The 18865-nt window shown below is 34.4% G+C and overlaps 2 long non-coding RNA genes across 6 annotated transcripts in view; one reads left to right on the top strand and one right to left on the bottom strand.

The window, feature by feature from the left end:
* The window catches only part of LOC140611694 (uncharacterized), a 754568-nt gene that overhangs the window by 138083 nt on the left and 597620 nt on the right, over positions 1-18865 (bottom strand). The gene's annotated exons all lie outside the window — the stretch shown is intronic.
* The window catches only part of LOC140611693 (uncharacterized), a 97166-nt gene that overhangs the window by 71540 nt on the left and 6761 nt on the right, over positions 1-18865 (top strand). For both annotated transcript variants that reach the window (XR_012012829.1, XR_012012827.1), the window contains exons 4-5: positions 14093-14266; positions 14747-14954. This is a non-coding gene — a long non-coding RNA (uncharacterized lncRNA). The remainder of the gene's footprint in view (positions 1-14092; positions 14267-14746; positions 14955-18865) is intronic.

Here is an 18865-nt window from a genome sequence, read left to right as displayed (position 1 = left end):
GAAATATGGAAGGTGAATTTTCTGTAGACTATCTTGTTCAAGAGCCCAGGTTTATGTTATTGTGAAGTAAAATGTGTGCTGGTCACTATCAATAATGTCTGGAACTCTGAAAGGGACATGTAGTGTCTTAGTGGAGTCTTGTATTGTGGCTTTAGTATTTGCAGAGACATGCATGACCTAGACTTATATTTTGGGTCTGTGAGACAAGAGTTTCCCAGAGTTCTTTATCCCAAAGGAAGCAATCTTGGATAAGAAATTGTTGATATCATTGACTGGATCAGGTGGTAAGATCAGTGGAAATTTCCAAAAAGCCCTTAAGAACGTGCCAGTGGGGCTTATTGTTTGCCAGGGCATCCAGTATTAAGAAGACTTTATAAATTTAGACCAATTGTCCTGACTATTGATTGGGTCTTGTCCTTGATTAGGGACATCCTGGTTAAGAGATGAAAACTAGGAGCTCCCCAGCAAGCTCATGATATGTTATGATATGTTTTTTTTTAAGATTTTATTAATTCATGAGAGAAAGGCAGAGACATAGGTAGAGGGAGAAGCAGGCTCCTTGTGGGGAGCCTGATGTGGGACTTGACCCCAGGACCACATCCTGAGCCAAAGGCAGATGCTCAACCACTGAGCCACCCAGGTGCCCTAGAGTTCTTCACTCTGACCAAGAAATAATTAGTTTTTAACCTGTGGTTCTGTATGGATCCAACTCTCCATCAGCTGTCATTTTATTTTTGATGATTGCTGAGGTCCCCCAAGCAGAAGTAACTCTTTGCTGATGGTAGGAGGAGTAGCAGAATTAGGCAATAACACCCTAAGTACCTAATTAATTAGGGGCACCCCTAACTGCTTTTGCTGTTCACCCACTTGATTCAGAGTTCTTAAAGTATCTAAGAGGTCTGGGACAGGGCTGACCTATTCTAGTAGAGTAGCATCTGATAAGGTACTGAAGACAGTGGAGACCATCTGCTCCTATAGGTAGGTACCAGAGGACTCATATATAACTCTATTCTGTAGATACTATTTTTATTTTAGCAAGTAGGCATTGATAATTATGCAAAGTTTGCAGAGTGCATCATTCATACACAGGACAGAATGACCATTTGATACACAGTGTCATGGGTTTCGAGTGTGCTGGAGCCTATGTTTCCAGGTGAGGCTGGCATGGACACAGCATTTGTCTCATTAAACACTATGATACATGGGGATAAAAAGAGCAGTGTCTTACATCAGAATTCCATGAGCAACTCATGGCCATCATGGGTACAGAAACTCTAAGACACATGAGAGGAAGTTGCAAAGCCTCTATAGTAAAGGAACCTAAGGTGGACACTAATAGGATTCTCAGTTTTATTACAATCTGCACAAATTCTAGAGACTTTTATTATAGGAAATCCTATTCAATGTGGTCTGATTTGTAAAGGTTTAAATGAGTTTAAGTAAATTCTTTAAATGAAAAATATGCCACTACAAGGATCTGAAAAGACATAAAAGATATTGAGTTTATCTTAACATTGTGGATGCTGAGAGGGTAAATAGCCATTTCTTGATAGTGTCAGGGATAGAGCAACTCTTGATGTACCAAAAAATTCAGGTATAAGCTAAGCTGGTGAGGCTTCTACTATGTGTGGGGTAATGTCCCATCACTTTTTGTGAGCTCCTTGACTAAATGACTATATCAAATAAATCTCCTTAGAAGAGGATACCACCAATGAAATATCATACCTGTATTCTAGATAAAGTTGGATGTGGTTAAGGTACTGCCTGCAAAGGCAGTGTGTAAAGGTAGGCTCCTGACTGCCTTACAGAGAAGGTTGTTGCAAAGGCTGTGAAGGCTGTTGAGAGACCTTATGGGTCAGACTCTTTACTACAGAGTCTATTTATTCTTCCTGCTTTAAATATAATTGTCTCAATTTCCTCTACATTAATGAGTGACCCAGTGGATGTTGTAATTTCTGCTATAATCACCAAAAACAATTTAAGAGACTCACAGGAAGTATTATCTATTATATTACCCATATTTTCACCCATTCTCTTTCTCATTATTTTCTAAAGTTCTGATCTTTCTTTTGCTATATTCTTATTTATTTGGAGAACTTCAGCTAACTATTCTTTAATAGATTTATAAGTGGTGAATTTCTTAATTTCCTTAATTTGAGATATCCTCATTTACCTTCAGTCATAAAGGATTTTTCACTGAATACATTATTTTTCTTTCAGGACTTGAAAAATATTTTCCACTTCTTTCCGACCTCTATGATTTTTAATGAGAAGTGCATTTTCATTTGCTGTGTGTGTGTGTGTTTGTAGTAATGCCTTGCTTCTCCTTAACTTCTTTTGAGATTTTTGACTTTAGTTTGCAGAAATTTAATTATGATGAATTTTGGTGTGAATTTTTTGCATTTATTCTACTTGTAGTTCACTTCTGAAGTATATGTTTCTATCTCTCACCAAATTTGGGAAATTTTCAGCCATTATTATTTTGAATATCTTTCAACCCTACATTTTTGCTCTTTACCTTCTGGAGCTCCAAAGTTACAAATATTAATTCTTTATTTTCCTACTGGTTCCTAAGAGCCTGTTTTTTGTATCTTTTCAGGCTCTTTTTTCTATTTTCAAATTGAATACATTTTATTGGTCAGTCCTCACCTTTACTGATTCCACTGGACTGTTGATTTCTTCCAATGAGTTTTTAACTTAGTTACATTTTTCATTTCAACATTTCAATTTGGTCTATATTTATATATTCTATTTCTCTACTGATAATAAATTCATAATTACTTATTGAATCTATTTTAAGATTTCAGCTTTAAAATTTTTGTCAGATATTTCCAATACTTGATTTATCTAGGCATTGGTTTTTTTGTCATTTAATTTGTGATTTTCTTGGTTCTTGGTATGACAAAGTATTTTTAATTGTATCATGTACAAATTAAAGATTACATTAGGAGATTTTTAATCCTATGTAAAGTTTCAATTTTAGCTGGCAGTTGCCCTGTTTGGATTTAGCATGGCCCTTCTGGCACCCTCTCTGGCTTTATTGAGGTAACCTTTGGGAACTAATCAGATCCAACACTACCAGTGGGTCATGAGTCAGCCACTTGAGTTCTATTGTTGCCACTGCTGTAGATAAATCAGGCTACACTATTGGTTGGCATGTGGTGAGAAGTGAGTTTTCCTAAATGGAATCTGTTTGTAGCAATGGCATTCCCAGATTGCCTCACTGTGACCAGCAGATCTGAGGCAGATAATCTAGCCATTGGCTTTTGAAAGTCAAGTTGTTTTCCTTCAAGGACCATTTACTCTCAAAAAATTTCAATTATCTAAGAAAATTACCTACTATCACATCTATAATTTCATAATATTTTGTTCAAATTTTGATATGATATCTTATATAATTGTGCGTATACATGTCTTCTTGACAGATATAATAGCCAATAGATAATTTTGAAATTAATAACTCCAGATTGTAATATTGACTGCAGAACTATTCTTTCTTTTCATCTTTTGTTCTACTCCTGCCATTATTATTACATGGTAAATTGAAGTATCTCTCCAATAATTGAGCTGTGAAAATTCGGAACTACTTTAAGCCAGAGTTTCTGTTCCAAAGCCTTATATCAAACTGTCTACAATCTAATTTCCTCATTTATGAAAAAAGGTGGTTTTAATAAAATCCTTCTTTACAAAGGGTCAAGTTAATATTTTAGAAACCTTAAGACACTAACATAAAAGCTTCTATATAAATAATATATCTACAATCTTGCTTTCCTTTACAGTTATTTTCTATTCAGAGAATAAAATAAATTGCATTTTATACACAAAAACATATGTATCATTCTTCTCTTTACTGCAGTTTTGAGTTTTGGTGCTTTTCATGACATGAATATAATAAATTTGAAGAAATATATTTTTATAAAAATAATTCCCAAATGAGCACATGTCTCATCTTTCTTCTTTACAGAAAGGACTCTATTATATTTCTTTTGCTTTTCTTTTGTTATGTAATGGAAAATTATGCATATATTTATCAAAATATAGCTACTAATTTAATTAGATCCAGTTCATTTTGTATCTTCAATGAGTCCTAAATAATGAAAGAAATTCCACAAACTTTCTCAGTTTTTTCTCACATTTTTCATGATACTTTATCTATAAATAAAACAGATTATGACATGTAATATATCTTCAATGGTATTTTATAACTCACTCATAGTATAAAAGATTTCTAAACCTCAAGATGCTCATTTCAATGATTTCCAAACACATTGAGAAAAAATACCATGGTTCTATCAATAGTTAAAACCTCAGGCCTATGTCTTAGAACAAAGAAAAGCTGTATAAACTCTTCTTTACTACGTTGCTGACAGTTTCAACCTGGTAACCCCTTTCTGTAATCATGTTGCCATCTACTTTTACCTACAGAATTCCTCAAACAAAAATGTCTGCAGAATGGAACTCATCCTCATTTGCCACTCCTTTTCTTGCTATGCACTAAGTCAAGCATACGTATTGTTTTTTTTTTTTCATTTTAATCATTGTGGGATAATTAAAAGGAATGAGATGAAGCATGTAACAAAAATCACAGTTTTAAAGAAGTTAAATTGTGTTGGCTTCCTAAATTTTCTTCTTGAAGGGCAAGAAGAACAATTCTCTGGAATTGATCCAGGGGCTTTACTTTGGCTAACCTACAAAATGTGCACTGCAGGGCACTACAGCACCTCTTCTTTATAAGAGTACTACTTTCAAGAGCAGGAGATGTAGCTGACTTTCCTAACACACAGAAACAGACACAGAGAGTTAGTCAAAATGAGGAGACAGAAAAATATCTCTCAAATGGAAGAACAGGACAAAACAATAGGATGAGAGCTACATAAAACAAACAAGTAATATGCTTGATAGAGAATTTAAGAATTTAAAGTAATGGTCTTAAAGATATTCACTGGAATTGAGAAAATAGTGAAGGACCTCAGTGAGACTCTCAACAAGAGATAAAAAACATAAAAAAGAACCAACCAGAGATAAAGAATTCAATAACTGAAATTAAAAATACAATAGAGGGAATCAGTAGTAGAAATGAAAAAATGGATCAGCAACCTGAAGAACAGAATAATGGAAAGCAATCAAACTGAACAGGATAGAGAAAAAAGAATAATAAAAAGTGAAAATAGATTAAGAGAACTCAACAACCCCACCGAACATAACAATATAACCAGACGGATCTAACAGACATATTTAGAACATTCTACCCTAAAACAGAATAATCATTTGTTTCACGTGCATATGTAATATTCTCAAGAATAGACCACAAGTTCGGAAAACAACTCTCAACAAATTCAAAAAGACTGTAGTCATACCATGCATCTTTTCAGATCACAGTTTATGAAACTAGAAATCAATCACAAAGAAAAATATAGAAAGAACACATGGAGCTTAAATAACATGCGATCAAACAATGGCTGGGTCAACCAAGAAATCAAAGAGGAAATAAAAAAATATAGGGAGACAATGAAATGGAAACACAATGGTCCCAAATCTTTGGGATGCAGCAGAGCTATGCTTAGAGGGAAGTTTATGGTAATTCAGGCCTAAGTCAGGAAACAAGAAAAATCTAAAATAAACAACTTAAACTAACACATATAATATTATATCTCATTTTCTAAGTTAGATTGAATGTATGCACTGTATAGATTGACTACAGAAAAAAAAAATCAGTGAGAATACATGTAGTTTGAAATATCCAGACAGTGTACGCATAATTGAATATGAGCTCAGTAGACCATAAAAAAGAGAGGTAAAATGTGTAAAAAGTTAATAAAAATATTTAAAATTTTGCAGGCCAAATATAAGACTTACACAATTTGGCCTTTAGCATTGCCTTTTTCATAAACTAAAAATGAGTTGTCATAAAGTTTGATGTTTTAGAATATCTAGTTTATCTGGAAGCATATCAATTATTTTAATTTATTAATTTTGATTTGTTTATTTTCTTTAAGTTCAGAAAAAGAAAATCATTACATGACTTAAACCACCATGTACTAAAGAAGTAAAGTATACTCTCAGAATATAAAATTGCTGTTTGTTTTCTCACTCTTTCCAACTTTATAACTTTAATTTCCCCCTAAAACCAAGAACACATACTGTTCCATGGAACTGTAAGGCTTGAATCATTATTTCTTCCCGTTCTCATGTTATGTTTTGAGGTTGGGATCCATCATAAATATTAGTATTATCATCTGGATCTGATTAAATGTAATGGATATGCATTTTTGGAAAATAACCCACATTTTGCCTATTAGTAAATAATATTGATTCTTCTTTACACAAATCACTAAAATTCTGCAACACCCAGTAAAACAATGGTCTTTAAAACCTTGCCCAGCCTTGTATATAAAGTTTTATTTTCATAGTTTAATTCAGTCTGATTATTTTCATTGTTTTTTACCATAAGAACTATGAGATTACCTACTGACATAAAATATTTTAAACATCCATAATTAAAACCTAGGGGGAAAAAAGACAATAAAACTTCAAAACTAGTTTAAAGCTTTGCAGTAATATTTTACTGCCAAAGAAAGCAGATAAGACTTTCACACTGTGCTGAAAACTGCAGGTAATTAATTCCCATGGCAGAGAATTGAAGGGAAAGCACATTCCATATTCTCAGGGCAAAGTGTAAAAGGAATTTGCAGCAGATCCTGTTAGGTTTCAGCATGAATCTGTAAGGGACACTTAGAGTAGACAAGAGTGGTGGGGGAAATCTGTGAAAGTACAAATTATATAATAGGAATGCTTCTGGCAACAAATCATCCACAAGAGAAAAAGTTCTAAGTAATACAACAAAAGGATTTATTAAGTGTCTGAGTTCTTCACTAATTTCACAGTTAGACCAAAAATGGGCTTTACTTTCCCTGCCCTGCTTTTGTAACTCAGCCACATTTAACTTCAGATTCAAGAGTATCCCTGGCTTTCTCCTCCTCTATTTTCTGATGTTTAAAGACTAGAGCTTTCTTCCCTTCAGAGTTTGTTCATTCTGATTTGCTTCCTCCCTTTTAGTCATTGATTTCAAGGAGTAATCTGTAGTTCATCACTAATCCAGGGAAATATGTGTGATCTCACGAATCCTGGAAGTTGTAAAATGAAGCTGGGGGTGGAGTGAATAAAAGAAGACAGAGGCCTGCATACCATTAATGAGGACAACTTGTAATGACCCTGGATTTTGCCAAGACTTGACTGTTTCAAACCGTCTACAATGTGTTCTATATAACAAGAGGGAATACAGTAAACAATCCACTAGGGGAGCCAGAGAAGATCATAACATCACATACATAGCATTTATCAGATACAGACTTTCTTTAAGTTCTTCATAAGTACTATGCAGGTGGGCCACATTTGAATGTTGTGCTTATGACCATGTGCGCAACAACAAGAAAATATTTTTACCAGTGAGTATCTACATTTTAAGTCATAGCCCTCAAACACATCTTTACCAAAGTGTTTTCTCACATATGTAAAGAGTTAATGAAAGTAGAGGCCGGATGTAAAATTTATAGTGTTATATCCTCCTGGAGAGCAAAATTCACAAAATGGTTTGAAGACATTTATGTAAAACTTTCTAAGAATGATAATCTACGAAAATACCTGGATGCTATCCCATTGTTATTCCATTTTTTTCCCTGCACTTCATAAAATTTTAAGTATTCCAGATTTTAAAGCCTACGCCAAACAAGCAAAAGGCCCAGCAGCTTCAGGTGTCTTATGTACATATCAAATGCCATTGAAAGTACTGAAAGATTTTGTTCATGTGTGCCAATAGATTCTTTACCATGCCAAATTATTTGGATAGGGAGGAAGAGAAAGAAATGCACATTATTTTTCTAGGTAGTATTTTTTTAAGTAGGCTTCCAAATTGGGGGTAGGGGGACACTCAAGCTCACAACCCTGATACTAAGACCTGAAATCAAGAGTCAGATGTTGTACCAACTGAGCCACATAAATATCCCTGTAGGTATTTTTGAAATGGTCTCTACAAATTAAAAAGGTTCTAGAGATACACAACCCTGGTTATAGTGGTGAGGGAGGCTTCTGGAGAGCCAAGTAAATAATGTTCTGAGTGTTCAAAATAGACTTGAATCAGAGCAGGTTTGCTTTTACCTGCTTTACATTCTGGAGAACTCCCACTTTAATAGCTTCTTCACTTCAAAAGCTGTTCTGGTATAACTTAGAAGACACAGACCTCAAATGTACATATATGAAAAGAAGAATAAATTTGATGTGTCCTGATTGCTTTTTGTGATATAATATTAGAGCTCATATAAGGAATTTGCTGTTGTGGTCTTTGTATGCATGCTTAACACAGTCTGTGAGGTAAAAAAAAAAAATCATAATTAAGAGGGCTTCTGTACTCCATTGTATTAATTACAATTTGTCCTTATCACTCAATACAATACACTCATATAAACATTGCAGTAATTTCTTTTTTTTTTAATTTTTATTTATTTATGATAGTCACAGAGAGAGAGAGAGAGGCAGAGACACAGGCAGAGGGAAAGGGAGAAGCAGGCTCCATGCACCGGGAGCCCGACGTGGGATTCGATCCCGGGTCTCCAGGATCGCGCCCTGTGCCAAAGGCAGGCGCCAAACCGCTGCGCCACCCAGGGATCCCCAGTAATTTCTTAATAATCAGAAGGACAGAGGCACCTGGGTGGCTCACCTGGTTAAGCATCTACCTTCATCTCAGGTTGTGATTCCAGGGTCCTGGGATGGAGTCCAGCATTGGGCTCCCTGCATGGAGCCTGTTTCTCCCTCTGCCTGTGTCTCTGCCTCTCTCTCTGTGTGTCTCATGAATAAATAAATAAAATATTTTAAAAAATAATCGGAAGAACATTCATTAGTTTTCAGTTGTAAATTTCTGTTTTTGTCTTTCCTATTCAACCTATATTGATCCCCAAAGTGTGAGTGACACATTACACATCATGATAATAAAATAGAAGTGACTTTTCCAAAATTGAAATGTTCTGAAGTCTGGCTGCGTGCGTTTTCCTGAAAAGCTGTTATTAAATCAATGGCCTCATGAAAATCTATTTAAAATCAGACAATGACTGTAGTTGTGATTGTTACATATTTATTTCAGGTGGATTCCTTTAATCTTGAAGCAATTTAGACACATAAATAATAATCCTATGTTAGAACAATGTTTCTTTTGCAATTTTCACAGACTGAGGGGGGTGGTGGTGATTCAGCTTGATGACTACCTTCCAACAGTATAAACTCAAATCTTTTGTCTCAACCATTTTTACTTCTCCAATTTATCCAAGTTGGCTTTAAAGTCAGATTTTGACTGTACTAATATATACAAAGGCATGACTACCATTGGATGATTGCTTAATTCCCTCTTTCCTATACACAGAAAGAGAATAATACACAGTTGTTTTGTTTCTTTGTTTTGTTTAGTTTTGTTTTTACTGTGTTGCCTGTGTCCCCGCCAAGTTTAGGCTTGAGTACCAGTGGCACATGTGGATATGTCCTCTACCAGGCTAAAGTAGCAACAGGCTACATTTCATATTTTGGCTGATATTATAGCTAGTCTCACATATTATTCTGCAATTCTTGATTATATGGCACACAAAATATTGTATATGATGTCTTTGAAAGCCTCACACAACTCAGTCACTGTAGGCCATATGTATATCTGTCTACGTGCACAGATATGAGTGATGCTAACTTTTGAAAGATCTGAGTTTTAGAAAGAAGACAGATGCTACTGATTTTAGTTTGTGCTTAGAAAAAGGAGATATTTGAGCTACCCTCTCTCAATTGACTCAGTCCCTGGCTGATGTATAATAAAAACATACTCGAAAAATGTGGTCTCAGGGATGCCTGGGTGGCTCAGTGGTTTAGCGCCTGCCTTCGGCTCAGGGCATGATCCTAGAGACCCAGGATCGAGTCCCACGTTGGACTCCTGGCATGGAGTCTACTTCTCCCTCTGCCTGTGTCTCTGCCTCTGTGTGTGTGTGTGTGTGTGTGTGTGTGTGTGATGAATAAATAAATAAAATCTTTAAAAAAAAAAGAAAAATGTGGTCTCCAACACAAGTCATCTTCCTAAACGATATAGAAATATCAAAAATGTATAACATTTGCTCCAAAGTAAAATTATTATCAGTGATAAAATCTTGAAAGAAAAAAGAAGCACCACTAGTTTGACTCTCATAAAGTTTTTTGAAAACCTAGAGATAAAATAATATCTCTTTAAATTTCTAATAGTAGTTCTTACTGCAAAAGCTGACTTGCTTTCTCATTACCCTCCCCCAATCTCCTTATTTAATTCAGATTCCTTTACTTTATTGGCATAGCCATTAAAGCATGACCAAAAAAAAAATAAAAAATAAAAGTTCCTTGCTTTCCAAAACTATTTGAGAGTGTTGGGTTCACTTTTGGTTTCATATTAATTTAGAATAATCACATAAGTTGTTGACAAATAAACATTCAAGAAATTTTTATGAAGGATAATCTTGGCAAACCACAATAACCTTTAAACTTTGCTTTAAATTAAAATTCTAGCAGTTTATTATGTTACTTTGTGCCAGGATAAGACTATAAACTGCTCTCATATTCAAAAGAATGTTTCCATTTAAAATTTACATTTACAAGTCTAATAAGAGGTTGGAGCTCACTCTCTTCACAGAAAATCTACTGAGTTGCATTACTTAACTTTATTAGAAAACCAGCTTACATTGTTTCTTGAATCAATTTAAGTTAGTTAATAGGTTTTCATGATGGGATTTTGTAGGTAAATTAAAGATAATGATAGAATCTTAAAAGGAAGTTACTAAATAGTTTAAAATAGATATTATATTTTATAAAGAAAGTATGTCCAACATTTACATCGTTTTTGAACTTCATATTATTTCTGATCAGTTTAAGTATATTATTTGGAATATTCTGTTATGTCCAGTTTAATTTGAAAATATAATTTATAGAAGGTACTCAGAGAACTATAAGAACAACATTAAAGACATATGGTATGTGATTTCATCCACAAGAGATGCCTCATCAATTCTAAAAATATTATGGCCAATTAGTTTATTATTTATTATGCATAGAGTACTAAATATAGAATTCTCAGTTCTTTGAGAATATGAATTGTAATTCTTAAAACTTGTAGAGTTTCAAAATTCTGAATTATGAGATGTAATTTTTTTTAAATTTATATGCTTGGAAATCATGATGTGCATTCGTAAGTAGTATCTTATCTGATCTGACAATTCCATACTCTGCATTCTTCTGCTTAAATGATTTAAATTCTAGACACTATTGATATACAAGTCTCTCAGAAGATATTTTTAGTACCAAACATAAGCATATGTCAGAAATAAAAAGAGAAAAAATATAATTAAATTGTCTTCAGTGAAAAAACTTAATTCATGTGAAAACTATAAAGATCTGGATTTTGTTGGTGACAAGTCATAGAAGTGATTCTTTAAAAACTGACCTGAAATGTAGAATTTGAACTACTCCAGGGGACCACAAGTATCTATACTAAAGTCTTTGGAGTACTTATCATTCTTTGGATAACCTAGGAAGGGGCAACCATTTAGAGTCTTCTACTGTATTTTTCTTTAAAAAACAGAAGGTGCTTTGCAATTGTGCAGATATGTTTTTATGAACACAAAGGCATACAAAGTGGGAGTGTTCTCCCAAGATCGGGAAGTACTTAAGATATGATATTGAAATGGAAATGAAACAAAGGATATTTGTTATGCCATGGATGATTTAAAATGAAATGGAGAAGATAAAATATGTTTAAAACTGGCACATACTGTAACTACATATGGCAACAATGTTAGCTGGACCTACTCTTGTGCTCATTTGGCAATATGTACAAATAGCAAATCATTATGTTGTACGTTTGAAACTAATAAAGGTATGTTGGTTATACCTCAACAAATACATGTATACATACGTACATAAGAGAGGAACTAATACCTCAATAAATAAATACATATATACATACATAAGAGAGGAAATACTGGTACATTATACAACCTGTGGAGAGAGTGCAATCTCTTCTGGTTGCTAGCTGTATATATGTACAAATATAATAAAAACTACTATCAATTATTAGTGCATGATTAATAGATACCAGAAAACAATACTTTCTCTGTTTTAACAGATGAACAAACATACTTAAAGACAGTATTTAACTTGCTCATGATCACAGGCATATATAAGTGGCAAACTAATGATTTGAATCCAAATCTAGGGATCCCTGGGTGGCGCAGCAGTTTACCGCCTGCCTTTGGCCCAGGGCGTGATCCTGGAGACCCGGGATCGAATCCCACGTCAGGCTCCCGGTGCATGGAGTCTGCTTCTCCCTCTGCCTATGTCTCTGCCTCTCTCTCTCTCTCTGTGTGACTATCACAAATAAATGAAAAAAAAAATTAAAAAAAAAAAAGAAATGAATCTAAATCTAATTTCAAGGTAGTCTCTCCACTGCATTATGGCATGGTGTATAGATTACATGACGTAACATTTGTAAAATACCAAACATAGTGCCTGACATATAGTAGATATTGAATACTTACCATAGTTATTAAGCTTTTTAAATAATTAATGGTTACTCTTTGGAAGGTTCTGAGCAGTTTAATATAAAATGATTTTGCCTTCTAATGTCCACTTCAACTCAAATTACAGGCTGACTATATAATCCTTTAGAAAGACACTTATGAATATAATATACAAAGAAAAAGAGTTTAATAAGCTGCACCTCCATTGCATGTATTCCAATACTTTGTTTTTGATAGTAACAAGAGTTGCAGTCGAGTATAGTACTCAAGCTCCTACTGCCAATCTCAATTGACCAGAATTTATTTATGGTAATAATCTCAAATACCATTATTTATTAATTATGTTTTCATAATCTATTAGTAAATTTAAATCCTTCCAGAATCCTAACCAGAGCCTACTAAACATTTTTGGGTGGTCAGGGTATGTGTGGAAGGAGGGGAGATTCTAGGAGATCAAATCTTTCTTAGCCATATTGTAAACATCATCTTAACTTTACTTACTTTGTCACAAATACTAATGATACAGTAGTATACAAAGGATCCACTGTGCCTTCCAACATATGATAGAGATCCTTTACTGAAATTCAGACAACATAAACTTCAAGGACACAAGTACTGTGTGGTAGTGTGTGGTAAGTGCTTTGATAAGGAAAGAATAGAGTGTGTGGTAAGTGCTTTGATAAGGAAAGAATAGAGTGCCATGAGATCAAACACAAGGAAGCCTTGCCCATTCTAAGAGAGTCAGAGAAATTTCCCCAGAGAAAATGAGGTTAAAGCTGAAAACTGTTACAAATTATAAACTGTGATCTCTGGTTTCAATTTTTCCCAATCATAATAAAAAGCCTTTCTACTCACCAAGTCATACTTGATATAAATTTTATAGACTTTGATTATATTCTTATATTTGGACTTTTGGGCCCAAACCAAATGCAACAATTAGTGTTAAGCAATTAAATAAGTTATGAAAAAAGCGGATGTGGCATCTCCCCAAAACTGCATTTTAAATGGATATATACTCAAGCATTCTTATGCCTAATGGAGGAGGATAGAATGAGACAATGTGACTTGCCTGCCTTGTGTATTAGTGTATATGTGCTTGCATAATTCCACAATCAGTCCAGAGAAGCATTATATCTGATGACATAATCTATGGTTTCTAGCTTAATATTTCACAGAATGAGACTACACTACAAATACTGTAGTTTGTGATACTCTGAATCTAAGGAGAAATTTCAGAAAATAAAAAATAAATAACAAAAATAATTTAAAACACTGAGAAATATATGGTATATGACATAAAAGATGGATGTACCTAACCATTATGTTGTACACCTGAATCTAATATAAATATTATATGTCAATTACACCTCAATAATTTATTTTTAAAGGCCTCTTTTAGTTTCAGAAAACAAAGAAATAGGCACTGTATTCCTAAATAATGTTTCTGTTCATCTTAGCCATAAATACAGAAATATAGCTATGATTACTCCTTGATAAGCAATCTATTTATGCCATATCCAACACAGGATACATATCTGGTCACTAACAGAGAATGAAATTGAGCAGCATTTTGGTAAAGGAAAAGGTCTATCAATTCTTACATGAAAGAAACAAAAACAAGGAAGCTTTGTCTTCACAATGTCAATAATTGAACCTAAGAGACAAATTTTCTCCCAAAGAAAGAAAAATCTCAAGTTCAGGTAAGAGATACAGAAATAAGTATAAATTGAAAATGATACATATTAATGATTCTCAACATCCTATATATAGTTACATATAAAGCAAACATTCACTAATATTTATAGACTGCTTACCATGTTTGAGGCTCTTTTTAAAGTGATTTTCATGTTTTTAATATCAAAACAATACTCAATCATTTTATTGTTATTTATATTCACTTTTATAGATGAAGAAATTGAGGCAAGTTGAGCATGGCAATTTTAATATATGTCCATATGCTCTTTGGTACTCCTTCCTTCAAAAGGTAGAGCCCAATTCCCCCGTATAGAGTGTGGGCCAGACTTAGTGCCTTTCTCAATATAAAGAGAATGTGATTACAGTGTTGATTTATGACATTCCTTCATATAAGACATGTGTCTTCCCCTTTGATCTCTTTGTCAGATCACTTGCTCTGAAGGAAAAGAGTTATTATGTGTGTAAACTCTTTTTTTTTTTTTTAGATTTTATTTATTTACTCATGAAAGACACAGAGAGAGAGACAGAGACACAGGCAGAGGGAGAAGCAGGCTCCATGCGGAGAGACTGACGTGTGACTCGATCCTGCGTCTCCAGGATCAGGCCCTGGGCTGAAGGCAGCACTAAACCACTGAGTCACCCGGGCTACCCATGTTGTATAAACTCTTAATCATCCCTGAGAAGAGGCCATGGGTGAGTAACTGAGTCTTCTAGCCAACAGAGAGCCAAGAATCAAGGTCTCCTGCAACATCCGTGTGAACTTGGAAGTGAACCCTCTGGTCCCAGTTAAGCCTTCAGAGGAGCACAACTTTAATTGATAACTTGACTACAGTCTTGTAGGAAATCCTGAACCAGATCCAGAAAAATGTGAGATAAAAAGTGTTTAATATTTTCAGCCATTAGTTTTGAGGGTAATTTGTTACATGGCAATAGATACATGTGTTAACTGACTTGTTTAAGTGGAGCATTCAAGAATTAAACCCAGGAAATACAACTTTAGAGCTGAGGCTCAGAATATAGAATGGTAATAACAATTGCAACCATTTATGATAGTCTTCTATGTACTAAACACTCTCCTCACACTTAAAATAGCAAAACCAGTAGATAACATTGTATTTTACTCAGGCTCACATAGATTATGTTCCTTGTTCAAAGCCACCATGCTTACCTAGATGGAGAAAGTGAAAAATGCTAAGGATTAATTTAGGGCTAGATTTGATACTGAGACTTTAATAGTATTTTATATTTATTCTGTCTACCTATAGGAATACTGAGATTAAATACAGTGATATTTAAAATCCTTTTTAACATAATTTTTACAAATATCCTAGAATGAAGGTGGTACTACTGCTACAACTACTAAAAATGCCTTAGTAAGCAGATTAAAATAAGAAATTAATGATAACATGTATACTAGATTAAAGGGAGATGTGAAATGTCTTATCTGATGTAGTCTTGTCAGAGATCAGCAAACTTTATAAAGTGTCAGATTGTAAATATTTCAGGTTTCAAGGGCAATAAGATTTCTCTTATAACTATACAACTCAGTATTAGTATTATGAAAGCAGCCATAAATAATACATAAATAAGTGGTATCGCTTTGTTCTAACGAAACTTTATTAAAAAAAACAGGTGGTAGATTGCATTTGGTCTATGAGTCTTAGCTACCTTTGTCAAATGTAAAGTATTTGGTAAAAGAAATAAAAGATATCTTTGCTGTGTTTTAGTTTATAAGTTACTTTAGCATATGTTATTGCCATTCTCAATCTTATACACTATGGTCAAAGTGTTAGAGATACCATGGGAAGATTATATCAGCCGTTGCCTTAGTCCATTTAGACTACTGTAATGGAGTACCATAGGCAGGGTGATTTTAAAACAAATTTATTTCTTACAATTCTGGGAGCTAGGAAGTCCAAAATCAAGGTGCTAGCAAATTTAGTGTCTGGTGAGGACCCTTTTCCAAGTTCATAGACAACCTTCTTCTCTCTGACAATGGGACATAGGAGTTCTCTTGGTCCTCTTCTACAAGTGCACTAATTCCATTCATAAAGGCTCCATCCTCATGACCTAATTAATTTCCAAAGATCCCACCTCCTAATACCATTTTATTGGGAATTAAGTTTCAACATATGAGTTTTGGGGAGATTCAAATATTCATTCTATAACATCCCATCCCTACCCCCACCAAATCCATGCCCTGCTCTCATGCAAAATATACTAATTTCATCCCAACAGTCCAAAAGTCTTAACTTTTTTCCTGCATCAACATTAAAAATCTAAACTCCAAAGTTTCATCTAAACATCATCTAAATCATATATAGATGATATCTTGAGGCAAAATTCCTCCCCAGTTGTGAACCTGTAAAACCAAACAAGTTATGTGGTTCCAAAATGCAACTGTGGAATAGGCTTGGGATACCTATTTCCATTCCCAAAAGGGAGAAATGGGAAAGAAAGGAGTGACAGGCAAGTCCCAAACCTAACTGGGCAAATTCCATTAGACCTTAAGACTCAATAATAATCTTGTTTGGCTTAATGGTCTGTGTACTGGACCCACTGTGGTATCAATATCTCCCCATAACTTGGTGGGGTACTGCCCCACACTGTGACTTTCTGCCAGGGCCCCAGTCAACATTTGGCTCTGCTGATTGTAACCCATGCTGCAGCTCTCTAGCTTTCCTCTTTCTTTGTGATCGCACACCAGAATGTCAACATTTCTAGCATGCACCTAAAACTCTTCCAGCCTCTACCTTTTACCCAGTTCTAGAGCCACTTCAACATTTTTATGTATTTGTTATAGCAGCAACTCACCTGCAATACCAGTTTTTGACTTAATCTGTTCAGGCTGCTACAACAAAATATATAAATAATATCTGGATAAATTAAAGAAATTTCTAATAGTGCTGGAGGTTGAGAAGCCCAAGATCAATGTGCCAGAAGATTTTATGTCTAATGAGAACTAGCTTCCTGGTTCATAGATGGCTGTCTTTTATTTTTCTCACATGGAGGGAGGTGCAGAAGAGCTCTCTGGAGTCTCTTTGATACGGGCAATAATCCCATTCCTGAGAGCTCCATCCAATTACCTCCCAAATGTTCTACTTCCAAATATTGTCACATTGAGGATTAGGTTTCACCATATGAATTTTAAGGAGACACGAACATTTAGTCTATAGCAGTGTTTATATTTACAAAGTGGACTATTCAGTGGCCATTAAAAAGAATATACTTGATTCTCACTATTCACAGGAGTTACATTCTATTACGTTGATTCTGACTTAGCAAATACATAATCATTCATCCTAGGGAAATTACAGGTTTAGGTTCCTATTAGCCATAAGATTTTTATCAATTAATCAATAGATAAGCATGTTTTACGTATGTTTCTATTTAAAAGCCTCTTATTTAATATATACCTCTTATAAATTATTTGCATGGCATTGGAATGACTTAAAGTCAGAGATTTTAGAGACCTTGTGTGTTACATACTTTATTTGCCAACATTTTTGTAAAACAAATCAATTCTATTAGCATTGAAAATGTGCTATTATATGTAAATCTCTGCCTGTATAGCACTTAGTAGGTATTTTTAAAAGTTCTTCTACAGGCTCTTGATCTGAGAATCTATCTACAAGTTTAAATTTTTTTAGCCATATAACTTGTTAAAATATACAAATCAGCCAGTACTAGCCAAGAAAGGTTTAATAATTTCATGACCCTGGGTAAAGTGGCTATAAATTTCTTTGTCTTTCAGCTTCACAATAATGCTGTCCAAAGCACTTTTATTATCCACCATCATCTCATGAACCCACAATTTAGCTTCTTTATCATCATATCCACAGCTTCACCTCACATTATAGATGTTATTTAGTATTTCTGGAGTAGCCTCACATACAGAAACACAAGTTTGCTTTTCTTTTTTCTGGATGTACCCTAATACTGATTCATTAACATTGAGCTCATGACCAATAGAAGTATAAATAAAGCCTGAATGAAGTTTATCTATCATGTATCTTCTCTATAAGATACTTCTTGTGCTTTGGAACACTAGGCAACACTTCATCACTATACTTTGGGGCTATTTTAAGCAGTGAAATCACAAAAAAAACTAAAACAAAAAAAACCACATACAAATGCAAAAGAAAAAAAATTGTGCTAAAGGCCCACGGGTGGCTCAGTTGGTTAAGCATACAGTTCCTAATTTCAGCTTAGGTCATGATCTCAAGGCCCCGGTATTGAGCCCCACATTGGGCTCTGCACTCAGTGAGGAGTCTGTTCCAGGATTCTCTCTTCATCTCCCTCTGCCCTGCCCCCTGCTCTTATGCTCTCTCTCTGTCTCTCTCTCTCTCTAAAATGAGTAAATAAATCTTAAAAAAAAAAAAAAAAAAAAGTGTGCTCAATAGACCATGAGAAGAACATTTGTATAAGTAGAAAAGCTGAAATAACAAGGCAGAGCGTCGCTTTGTTTGACCTCCTCTGGGAATGTGCACATTGGATGACTCAAATTTTTCATTGTTCTGTGCATATCTGTGAATGACCCAGAAATATTGTTTTGGGGGGTTACAAATAAATGTTACTGAGTAGGCAAATCTGTAAATATAGAA

Source organism: Canis lupus, chromosome 20 (genome assembly GCF_048164855.1).
Source record: "Canis lupus baileyi chromosome 20, mCanLup2.hap1, whole genome shotgun sequence".
NCBI lineage: Eukaryota > Metazoa > Chordata > Mammalia > Carnivora > Canidae > Canis > Canis lupus.
This window is presented reverse-complemented; position numbering and strand designations above follow the sequence as displayed.